Genomic DNA, 13,574 nt, shown 5'->3' with positions numbered 1-13,574 from the left:
CTATAGGAAAATGGCTTTGTTTTACTGGCACTATAGAATCCCTTTAATGCAAGACTCTGTGCCCCAGTCTGATGCGTTTTATGTCAATATGGCACTATATTCAAAACTCTTTGATAAAGTACCAAACAAGAAAACCCGTCAGTCAGCCGTCTGTGTCATTGAGTGAGATCTGGAGCTACGAGGAAGCTCTCAAAGTGATCTGCACCCAATATTGGTGCAGGCCACAATGCTCCTCTATTAGACCACTAGAGATTCTGCTCTGTGTACCTCCATCGGAATATGGGGGAAAGGAAAGCAGGAGGGGGGCAAAACACATATTTAGACACTACACAAACAACACTCAGACTCCCCTAAACATACATAACACTTGGACTCCACCACACACATAACACTCTGCCAGCACACAGAAGCACACTCAGCCCCCCCCCCAATACAGCTCTCAGTCACTGCACACACTCCAGCACAAAACACTCAGAGAACAGAGCCCAGGTCTCTATAAGAAGAGGTCCCAATCTGGGATGCCTACGGCCTTGGTAAATTCGAAAGTATTTCTTTTTACATTTTTAACAATTCACACTTCAGTGACTACCCATGTGAGTCACCGATATTTAGGATACCAGTGATGTACAAACTTGTTTATAATTATTTTGTGTGTGTATAATATCATATATTTTGTTTCTTATTTATGTGCAATGATCCACAATAGTGTTGTGTTGTTATTTTTTTGGGGGAGGGGGGAGAGAGGGGAGGGGTGACTTAAACTAGGCATTTTGTGCTTCAAGGATTTGCTGGGAAGATGCGTCATTTACTGAATATTTTTAATAGTTTTCTGAATTAGTGACAAAGTGGAAATTCTGGAGGAATGAGACAGCATTGGCCTCTGACCATGTGTCAGTGATGAAGTAAGTGCTAACACAATTCACACATGCTTGTCATGGCCTGGAGAAATTAAGAGATATGGGTGGCCTTTGTGTTCCTTAAGTTGAAAGGAGACACTTTGTCTGGCCGAGCTCGGTATCACAGGGAATAAACTCTATTGTCCTGACCCAGGCTGAAGATTATAGGGGGGAAATCTGTGGTATTATGGATGGAGACTGGAGTTTGAGCCCTTTGATGATTCCGAGCAAACATTAGTAGGCTCCTACTTCTTGACGGCTGTTTCTTCTAGAACTTGAGTTGGTGACTTTTGGCCGATGTGTCATAGAGAAGCTGGGAGAAGTAGTTCAAAATAAATGTGTGAAGCTGTACAAGCAACTGACCCACACCTTCCCTGAAATTAAAAGGTGAAAGGGAGATTGGAACGGTAATCTAAGGCGCATTTGACCAATATTAGAAAAACCTTCTAAATGATTTATGTACAAAACTTCCCATGGACCTCAATGGTGACTCTGAAGGTAAATGGTTTTTGGACAGTTTTTCTAACCGTATTGAATCATTTGGAATGCTTATGAAATCCAGGCCAAATTAGCGCGACTTGCTATCTAAAAGCAATGCAATAAGTAGTGTAAAGAGACACTCTAGACCCCAAAAGGACTTTAGCTTGCTGAAAAGAAAAAGGGTTTATACTTTTTTTTTATTTTGGAAAAAGTGCAAATATTAGAAATTGTCACTTTTATAAATTAACCTGGTTCCAACTCCTGGATTTCAATCAGGCAACTGGTCCTGTTACCTGGTCCTGTTACCTGGTCCTGTTACCTGCCATTTAATTCTTGCTTTACTGCTAGCCAGGGCCAGACTGGCCCACCGAGATACCGGGAAATTTCCCAGTGGGCCGGAATACTATCGGGCCGGTGCACGGTTACCTAGTGCACACTGGGCCATGGGTCGCACTGTGCAATTACATAGTAACCGGCAGGAGGGGATGTGCTCCCCTTCTGCTGATCGCAGAGAGTAGCGTGGCCGAGCAGGCGGACCGCAGTAGAGGAGCTTCTGTTCCCCTACCCGTTCTGACAGGAAGTGCTCACAGAGTACACATGCCTGCTTCCTGTCAGACCGGGTAGGGGAACAGAAACTCCTCTATCGCGGTCTGCCTGCTCGGTCAAGCTACAGCAAGGTACAGGCCTACAGGCAGAGCGTGGGAAGGGGCAATAATGGGACACATAGGGGCTGGGGAGGGGCTATAATGGGGCACATGGGGGGTGGGGGTCTATAGGGACACATGGGGCTGGGGGGCTATAGGGACACATTGGGGCTATAATGGGACATATAGGGCTGGGGGGCTATAGGGACACGTGGGCTGGTGAAGGGGCTATAATGGGACACATGGGGCTAGGGAAGGGGCTATAATGGGACACGTGGGGGCTATAGGGACACATGGGGGCTGGGGAGGGGGCTACAGGGACAGATGGATGGGGAGAGGGCTATAGGGTCACATGAAGGGCTGGGAGGGGGTATAGGCACACATAAAGGGCTGGGAGGGAGGGCTAGTAGTGGGACCCATGGAGGGCTGGGAGGGGGTATAGGCACACATAAAGGGCTGGGAGGGAGGGCTAGTAGTGGGACCCATGGAGGGCTGGGAGAGAGGGTTAATAGGTCACATGGGGGGGCTCATGGGACACGGGGGGATGCTGCTGAGACACATGTGAGGGCTAATAAGACATACTGGGAGGGGGTTAATAGGATGCATGGAGGGCTGGGGGGCTAATGGGACACAGGTGGGGGGGTACTGAGACACATGGGAGGGCTAATGACACATACAAGGCAGGGATGCGTGGAGGTGCTGGGTGACTAATGAGACACCTAGGGGGCTAAAAAGACACATGGAGGGGCAGGGGAGTAAAACGACACACAGAGTCTGTGGAGAAAAAAAGACACAGAGGGATCTGTCGAGAAAGAGACAGAGGGGCTGAGAAAGATGAACAAAAGACACAGGGACACAGAAGGGGAAGGGGGAAAACGAGACAAAGGGGCTGGGGCTAAGAGACACGTAAAGGGGATTGAGAAAGACACAAAGTGCATCTTCACTTGTGTCTCCTGCAGTCCCTGTAATTCACAGTTGACCGGTGAGAGAAAGACTTTGTATTAAAGGGACACTGTAGTCACCAGAACTACTACAGTTTAATGTAGTGGTTCTGGGGTCTATAGAATGACCTTGTAGGCTAAGCACTGTAAATGCTACCTTTTCAGATGGCCACTAGAGCTGCTTCCTAGTCCAGTGCCACTGCTGCACAGTGTGCAGCACCTATGGTGAGCATCTCCACGCTGTACATGGAGGCGCTGAACGCTCCCCATAGAAATGCATTGATGCAATACATCTCTATGAGGAGATGCTGATAGGTGCGATGAAGCACAGCGTTTTGCCACACATGTGCAATAGCCTCCCAACGCTTTCCTATGGGAATTCAATTGGCATTGACTGAGATCATCCAGTTGTCAGCCAATGTGAAGAGCACACTTTTGTTACTTCAAAATAAACAAGATAACGTCATTTTTTTACTTTTGGATCAACAGCAAAAAACAGGTGTGAGGAAGGCTGAACTTGATGGACGCAAGTCTCTTTTCAGCTATCTAACTATGTAACTATGTAACTATGTAACTATGTAACTATGTAATAGCATTCATTCACAATTTCAGTGCAATTTTTTTCCATTGTTGCTTTTCATTCCCAGTCCGGCCTTGCTGCTAACCTCCATATTTATAAATCTTTCTCTAACTGTGTGTATTTTAGCATCATCTGTGCAAATATACCAACTGTAACCTTATACCAAATATACCAACCTTAACCAAGGGCTATGTTACAAGATTATATGGACAGTGATATAGCTTTATAAATAAAATTATAATTTCTCTGAGGCTGACCGAAAATAAGATTTTCCTTTAAATACTACTAAATCCATTACAATGGTATTTAAACAAAGCCCAAACTACTTTAACCCCTTCATGACAGATGACTTACAAGGATTGTCACGATATTGTAGGATTTTCCTAACACCTTGTCCCAAAGAGGTTCATTCACAGTTAAGCAAAACCAAATCGTTGGCATCCGTTAACATATCAATATATCTCATATATGTGATTGTAATTTTCCTACAAGTTACCACATACATACATAGGTATTAACAGGAAAGGAATACGGCCATGTCTAGGACATTGTATTAGCAATTACTAACATGGCCGTATTCTTTCCTGTAAATACTTCGGTATGTGGTAACTTGTAGCAAAATTACAACCACATTTCTGAGATATATTGATATGTTAACGGATGCCAACGATTTGGTAACAATCCCACTGTTCCGATCTTTTGTCGCCAGTTTCACCTGTATTAAATTGGTGAATATGGACATAAGGGGTAGATCTTCGATTGTCTCTACATGCATCTCATCGATAAAAACACAACATGGCAGTAAGGGGGGACTGCCAATGCAATGGCAGGAGATATGGATAACAGATTGGAAGGGAAAAAACGCCACTGGTTGCAGGGCCGGCGACTTATGCAGTCGCCTAGTGCACACCGACCCGGGCGGGACAAGATGTGAGTGACCCGGCAGGAGGGAAGCGCACAATGCTCTAAAGGGCAGGAGAGAGCACTAAGGGGCAGGGGAGAGCACTAAGAGACAGGAGGAGAGGAGAGGGGAGGGGAGAGCACTAAGGGACAGGTGGGGAGGGAAGATCACTAGGGGTTGGGAAAGCACTAATTGATGGGAATGGATAAGAGAGCACTAAGGGACAGGAAGGAAGGGGAAAGTCCCCACCGCCGGGCTCCCTCGGCGGTGGGGACTCTCCGCCTCCTTTCCCCTTCATTGGCTGAATGCGCATGCGCGGCAAGACCTGCGCGCGCATTCAGCCAGTCCACAGGAAAGCATTCTCAATGCTTTCCTATGGACGCTGATGTCTTCTCACTGTGAAAATCACAGTGAGAAGCGCGGAAGCGCCTCTGGTGGCTGTCAACTAGAGGCTGGATTAACCCATAGGTAAACATAGCAGTTTCTCTGAAACTGCTATGTTTACAGCAGAAAGGGTTAATCCTAGATGGACCTGGCACCCCCACCACTTCATTAAGCTGAAGTGGTCTGGGTGCCCGTAGTGGTCCTTTAATTTTGAAATACACTATTAGGGTTAGTCAAGAGAATTCAAAGTGAAATGTGGACTCCTAACAAATGTATAATAACATACAGTCATTGTATAAGATAAAATATCCTAGCTCCATGTGTAACTCATCTGTCTGTTCCATAAGGCATACTCAATAACAACTAATAGTGATATTCTTGTATGTCTCAGAGTTGGAGTATATGCACAGTGTCAGACTGGGAATAATGCTACACAGAAGATTTAATTATTCAGCCAATGGGAAATCTAAATAAAAATGCACAATTAGAATTATTTTCAATGTGAGCGATTTTATAAAATATTATGTAGATAGAAAACCATGATGTTTTTAGAAAGATTCCCAATCCTTCGATTGGCTGCTGTGTATACCCATCGATCACCAAATATTAGTGTAACAAAACAAAAATTTTATTTTTTAGGACCTTCTAATTTACCACCAGCTGCCTGAGTGTATTCTTTTAATTTGTCATACTATCCGAATTCCACCACGATAAATCGATGCCCTGATTGAAATGCCAACGGCTTGAATGTATTATTTGGGAAACCCAGAGGTGAGAAAAAGAACCCTCAAAGAATAGGCCAACATCTGGTTCCAATGGATTCTTTAGAATGATGAATAAAGACACTATGTAGACACAAAACCCACTGCCTGTGTTGTATGGATGGGAACGTTCTGAGAAGTGGCTTCACTTTAATTTTGAATGTTGCCTCTATCCATCATAGCTGAAGCAGAGGTGAATGCGGGTTTGGATTCTGTGTGTGGGAGGTGTCTATAAACTATTAATAATTAAACGTTCCCATTCTCCTGGACAGGATGCTTTCATGCATTCTTCCCCCTGGGCTATTCACTCATTTCTGTGGCATCCTTTACATGCTGTCTGCTGACTCTTCTTTAAGGAAGTCTTCTTTTTTTGAAAAGATGAGAAAGACTTTGTGTTTTATTTTTCATTATTCTTCCTACCTCCCTCTCCTCATCCAGATGGACTCACAGGGTGAGAAAGAGCCTGACTTGTGTTTTGTAGAGGTAAAGGGGCCACATAGCCCCTAGGGGGAATATTTTGTATAGAGTGAACCAGCAGTGGCAGCCGAGAGAACGACAATATCGATCTGTCTTGGATACAACTATTGGTGGAACATCTCTTCGGAGAACACCAAACTCTGCTCCTGTTTCTGCTTACCCTGACTTGTTAACCATGAATTTGTTGTCTGATTTTTATAATCCCATTATACAGTGCTGTCAAATATGTTATAAATAATTAATTGGAAATAGATAAGGCAAACCAGAGGATATAGATCCATGAAAATCATTGGATTACCAATGAAAGGCAAGTGTATTGAGAATGGGTACAGAGGGTCATGGGGTGAGGTATATAGAATGGTATGGAATTATTGAAGATATGGAGTACAATGGGTGTTGTTAATTAAGAGTTGGTAACTAATAGGGTGTGATGGATGAGTGTCTTGTTATTGAAGGGAGAGGATTAAGTATGGAGTTCAGTGTTACTGAAGGATGGGTGAGGCTGTTGGCTGAATAGGGTGTGACGGGTGAAGCTGGGAAAGTAAGAGAAGTGGCTTCATGGAGGAAGAGTGCGAGTCTGACAAAATAAAGTTGGGGTGATTTTAATGGTGAATAATTAATCATTTGATGTTTTTCCGTCTAGTGAAAAGAGTCTACTGGGCATAGGAAACAAAAGAGACGAGTCTAGAGTGGACTAAAAGGCTCATGACAAAAACTTACAAAGCTATTTAGTTACAGGTGATTGCATTCAATTCAGAATACACCCATCACAAAGCCACTTCAGTACGGCAGCCAAAACTCACGCCTACCCTTTCGATAAGCAAGACAATATTTGTTGTAAAGAGAGTACTGGTGTGTCTGTGCAACGTGACCAAACCAACCTGGATATTTTACTGGCATAGAGACGGGGCAAATAGAATCCCACAATGTTGGGTTACTTGATTTTGTAGAAAAAAATTTATTTTTTTGTGTCTACCTGTACATGTGGCTTGTTTCAAAATGCCTGTAGATTTGGGTTCCACCAACAGGCGATAAGAGAGGTTAAGGGAACAGACATTTCCCCCCTGTTGCGGAGTTCCCAACACCCTCAGCCTGTTGATTGGAAATGTTAAGAGAACCAGACATTTGCAAGTGAGAATATTGTTCGGGTAATCGCCTACATGCCATCCAAAAGGTTCTTCCAATAATTATGGAAAAAAGACTACGAAAAGGTACGAAACGCGTAGGACTGTATTCTTAGTGCCATTTTATACATTTTTATATATCAAATAAATATCAGTTTTTCCATCTTCCTGGTTCCTGTGCCGATTCATATTTAGATTTGGTTACAAGAAGGATGACCGAAGGATACCTCTGCACCCCCCATTGCTTTCGGGGAGGCACCCTCAAGACGCTTACCATCTTATATCCTGTGAGTGTGCGATATTGGCGTGTCACAGGGTATTACACCATATGTTTTTTTGTTTCATGTTTTTATGGGTATACAGCCGCGTCCCAGTTTGTTGCATATTGTATATTTCCATTTGTTAGTAGCCCGGTGGGAAAAGGGCTACTTTGGGAGGCTGTTCAATTTTATTCGGTTAAGTAATTTTATACACTTTTTTTCTGCTTGGAAAAAAGACTGTAATTTGCAGGTAACAACTCAGAACTTATTCACTTAATTAACAATTTTCCAAACTGTTCTTAAATCTACTACCAAATAGATCTAAACAAGCCCAAAATTGTAGCCCATCAGAATTTCATATAATTCATCACGCGACCCTGAAGATGGGGCCTTTTTAGTAGAATCAACACGAATATATCCAAAATGTGCAAATTGGCCATTTGGGAGTGCAAGCAGTCAAAGGATTAACAAAACCATTAAAACATTAGCAGCTACAATATATTGAAAATAGGGTTCCTTGATTCTCCCTCTTAATTTTGGGGAGTCGCTATTCTATTTCTCTGTCTGGTGGGATAGGAGCCCCGAAATTGTGACTGTCCCACTGAAATTGGACATGTTGGGGGGCCTGCTTACAGGGTTTTCATCAAAGTGGGAATTTTAAGAAATGTCAATACGTTATCCACTAAAGGATGACTTAGGAAAAATCTGGGACTAGCTGGAGGCCAAATATGGACATTTAGAAGTGTTGTTAAACGACAATGTCCAAATTTTGCAAAGCAGCCTCAAAGTCCGCTATATTTCCAGTTGGTCTATTCTGACTCATAACATTTGATATTCACTTTGAAGTCTGACTTTAAATTTTAATAAATGTGTTCATCTTACTGCATGCATCCCATCAATCAACAGATTCGTCAGTAATTCGCTAAAGACCCAAACCTTTCTAGGTTTTGCGAATATTTGCAGAAACCAAAAAGTAAAGAAAAGATATTCTATATTGGAGTGGACTCGAATGGTACTAAATTAAAATTGGAGACAGGTCGTCTCATGCATACAGCAATCTCTCAGGAATTTAATAGACTGGCATTTGTGTAATATTATCTGCATGACTCATTCCCAGTATCCCCACCTCCACTCATACCGCACTGCTACAGGTGTATCGAATAGATTTCTATATAATGTGATCATCGCTTTAACCCACAATGTTCTGAGTTACTTCCATTCCTCTACTCTGCCATGAATTCTGCTAATGGACAAAAAATCCTGTATTGCTAGCGTTTGAGGTATTCCTGACTATTTAGATTCATGGGTTCCTCTGTAATAGTGAAATAGTATTTAATAACTTTCTTTCCCTCACTGAGCCAATACAATGCTTCTCAATAGATAGATATGCGTGGCAATCACCACACTGCGTCAATCTACATCTCCTCCTAGAGATGCATTCACCTGGGTCTCTATGAGGAGACTTCAGTGTCTTCATGAAAAGCTGAACATCGATTGAACAAATATGGCATGACTGTAATAGGAAGTACCTCTAATGGATGCCTGAGTGATGGTCACTACCTTAGCATACCACATGTATTAAATCAGGGTGGGCATCACCGATGATGCAACTTGTGTCGCTGGCAGCGTCTATTGTGGGTGGCCAGGTCAGCCGGGCATCAAGCATTGCAGGCTGATGGGCAGCTTCTTGGCCACCCCCCAATATACAGGAATGCGGAGAAAGCACTGTTGGAACACGGGTGTGTCTAATGATGTGCTTGCGCTGTCCTTCCTGAGGATATTTCCCTGGTATCCCCAGATTCGGGACACCAGGGAACAAAATTGGTAAAGGCAGGACAGGACCCCAAAATATCAACTGTCCTGCAAAAAGTGGGACTGTTGGGAGGCTCGCATTAGGGAGTAATGTAAACACTGCATTTTCTCAGAAAACGCAGTGTTTACACTGAATACCTTGCAGGGACAAGCTCTTTGCACCAGTACCACTATGTTAAGTAAACAAAGATATGATACACAGCCATCCCCATACCTCCCACGGCGCTGGATCACACCGGGCTTAATATTCTGAGTCTAATTTCACTAAAAATGCTGTTTGGCACAGTGAGTGAAACATGATGAAGAATTCCTTTGTTCCTAAACATGATGTATTCATACAATAACCACCCTGAAAAATAAACGTTAAATGCCCTTCGGCTGTATATGATAAATCAGGACAAACGTGTTCCATTCCTGGCTATAAAAGCCGGGAGATGAAATAATGTATGCTGACTTGAAAAAGAGCAGGTTGAGTAAGAGATACAGTGATGTCTCAAGGCTAAGTTGGCAGCCAACAAACTGGGTTTGGCCATGGCAATCTCAAACGTACAAGTTATTATTATTATTGCCATTTATATAGCGCCAACAGATTCCGTAGCGCTTTACAATATTATGAGAGAGGATTTAACTATAAATAGGACAATTACAAATAAACTTACAGGAACAATAGGTAGAAGAGGACCCTGCTCAATCGAGCTTACAGTCTATAGTTCAACTTATTATAAGCAAATACAACGTTTCATGTAGAGTAATGTAAATCAGTAGAAACACTTACAATGTGGATAGTCTCTGAATTTACCAACGTGAGAATTGTCGGGAATTCAGCCTTAACTGTGAAATCCACTTTAAATTCTCCATGAAGTAGCTGAACTAACTTGGAAAAGAATACCAGTTCGACTATTTTGGCCGTAAATTCGAAATTCTAATTGAATTTGGGCAATTTAGTAAATAGCCCTGTAAGGTTGGAAAACTGACCATGGCCCCTCTAAGTCCTGTGTGAGTCGAATCCTGATTGACCCCAAATGATAACAAAAGACGATAATTTGAGGCAGTCAGTGAGCCTTGTTTTGAGTTTACTGTTGAAATGACAGAGAAAATGTCAGGAATACAAATTAACATCGTCAACATAAAATAAAATAAAAATGGACTCTACATAACCTAAATTTTGGATTCAGACCATCGTGCTATCCTGCACGCTATGTAAACATAACCTTTCACCCGTACGCTAAGTGAGTATGACATTGCAGGGACAGTCTACTACGCCGTGAGATATAGTGACACAAGATTGTGTCTTTAATGTTATGATATTTTGGTGGATGTCATTTTTATGGTGAGATTGTAGACCATTATAATTCTTAGGTTCAGCTTGAGCACCCATCATTTAGAATTCTTTGCTTCATTGCAGAGAATTATCAACTCGTTTCTGCTCAGTCAAGCTCGGACGTTTAGTGACTCGGACACTTGGATGATGCATTTTTGTCTGACAAGTTTCTGCCGACAGTACGTGTGTTGAAATAAAGTCTTGGGAGATTTGCCCCTGCTGGGAACTGCGTTCTCTACAACCGTGACCCACATTTATGATGAGAGTTGTTGAAAGGAAATCGTTCCGTAATATTAATTTAAGCCTCTCTAATGATTATTTAACTCAAAGGCTTTCTTTTGATTCATAATATATGAACAAGCTCTCATTCGGCTTTGATGTGTCTGAGGCCATGTGAACTGTATTGAGGCAAATTAGAGGTGGTTTATAGAAGAGGTCTGAGGATTATATTCCTGTACCAATTTAACCATCACCCAACTACTCATTGGCCTGTGGGTATTATTACCATTAGGTTTCTCTCTCTCTCTCCCCCCCCCCCCCCCCCCCCATAAACTAAAATTACTTCTTAGCATTAGTGGAAAAAATTAAAAAATAAAATTTACTAAACTAGTCAAACTTTCTTAGTTGCCAGACTATAGGGTTATTACCCAACATTGTGGCAACTCTAAACCGAATTACAAAATTTAGGGCAAAATAGGTGATTTGGAAAATTATCTAACTCTGCTATAGTTACAGCTGCTTTTGCAATTTTTTTAATTTTTATTTTATTTTTTGCAAGGCCAATTCACCATCCTTTATTTGGAGTCATTTACAGAACTTGTGTACTAGCGCTCCTGTTGTCCTACATCATGTGAATAACGTAGGCATGTTTAACCCCTTAAGGACACATGACATGTGTGACATGTCATGATTCCCTTTTATTCCAGAAGTTTGGTCCTTAAGTGGTTAAAAAGAGCTGTGTGTTATACCATTAGCATAGGTTATGGTACTTCTGGAAGTGCCGCCTAGGCTCTGCTATGCAGGTGTTCCTAGCAGAGTTTGTGGACCAACTAATGGAGCAAGCTCCTAGATAAGAGTAATGGTTACCAGATTGCGGGATTGATTTGTGGAATTCTTGTATCTGCATTCTGTTCCTTCGGGTGCCTGCTTGAAGATCCAGGGTGCCAGCATTGCTGCCCCTCTCTTATCTGCCACCCAGAGATGGTGTCCTCGGCAGCCTTATGTGATGCCTGTACATTCTATTCCACAGCAACTGGCAAGATGGAATAGAATCTTCAGCTACTGTTTAGTAAAGACCCACGTTTGTGTTCGTTTTGGTAAAATTTGTATGTGTGTGTGTGCGCATCAAACAAGACTATGTAATAACTGACTGCACAATAAATTGTATCTATCGGATTCCTAAAAATCACCTTCTTTAGTTAAGATCTTTCCTTTGCACTGGGCAGATCAATTGATGTTATAGTGATTAATAAAAACCTGAGACAGTTTTCAATTTTTATGATTTTATTTAAAAAAAGAAAATTGACAAATAAATACTGACAAATGCATTAGCTAAAGACAAATGAACAAAGTTAGAAATTTTTACAGGGAGGACGGAAGCATTCATCTTCTAGGTTTCCTACATGTATGTTTACATAAAAATGTAAAAGAAAAGTTTAAAAGTAAGAAAAAAAAATAAAATCTACATTCTCGTTCAGGATGTTGGTGAAAGGATAATATTCCAGTCAGGTAAAAACAAAATTGCCCTTTTATGAAAGAACACTGCTTTGCTTAAAAAAGGAACACCCTGGGTACCAAAAAAATAAATAAAAAAAATCGTAATTAAGTTGTTATGGTGTCTGGTGGTCCCCGGCATAGGCTTACCTTCAGATGTTAATGTCTTCGTTCTTGTGCTAGCCAGCTCCGCCCTCTCCATCTGCTTGAGTCTGAGACTTGAAACAGGAAGTCTTGGAGCGGGTGTCGCTAATCGCGTCAGCTGTATTCATTCTAGCAGTAGTTCCCCTTTCACAAAATGGCTTGTGAAGTATATGTACGTTCCTTAAGCCGCTTGGTGAATGGGGAGCTACTGAAAGGACAAAAGCATCAACTGGCGCTCTCAGCCCAACAGCGTCGCCCAGTCTGAGACGTTTCAAACCTTGGACTCAAAAGGATGGAGAGAGGGTAGTTCATTAACTGTTTAACATTTAAAGGCAAGTTGGCTCAGGGACCTGATAGCACCATAACAACTTTCTTAAAAGTTTTGTTGTTAGGTTGCTTGGAGTGTTCCTTTAACCTTTTTTTTGCAGTGTAAAAATGTTCCGGATTTAAATATGGTAAAATTTGATAGCTGAAATTACATTGCAAAAATCTAAATAAGTTCCTCATAAGCCCAGTATTAAAATGGATTAAAAGAGTTTAACATTTTACAGAGATGAATTTCATATAGAAAAAAAAAAAATTCAGTTGGAGTACATCTTTACTACACGAATAAACTCCCACAGTGCGCTTGTTCTATGAAGATCAGCGTTCATTGCCTAGATTGTGAGATGGAACTTGCAGTTTAATAAAAAAAAAATATATAATGATATTCCCAACTATGGTGATGGCTCAAGTAAAGGCCAACTATTCTCAGAAGAACATCACTGTAAAGACAGATACACTAATCAATGTGACGATTTTCCTACTTAAGCACATGTATTTAAAGTTACACTTTCACCTGTGCTACCTCTCCCGATGTTTAATAGAAAACAAAATAGCCACCTCTACGCAGGATTAATTTTGTGCTGCTGGCAACAAATAAAAAAAAAAAAAAAAAAAAAAACACAAAAAACAAACAAAAAAACAATCTTTTATACGGATTAAAAAGCAGACCAAAAAAAAAAAATACATGATAATATATCAGACTGGTTTGCTTATTCGTGCACTTTATAAATTCATAGACAGAAAATCCTCCCTACGCAAAGACAGAAATCGATGAGTATTAATGCTCTGAGTGCAAAATTGTGACGAGTTAT

The sequence above is a fragment of the Pelobates fuscus genome, chromosome 13 (assembly GCF_036172605.1).
Source record: "Pelobates fuscus isolate aPelFus1 chromosome 13, aPelFus1.pri, whole genome shotgun sequence".
NCBI lineage: Eukaryota > Metazoa > Chordata > Amphibia > Anura > Pelobatidae > Pelobates > Pelobates fuscus.
This window is presented reverse-complemented; position numbering follows the sequence as displayed.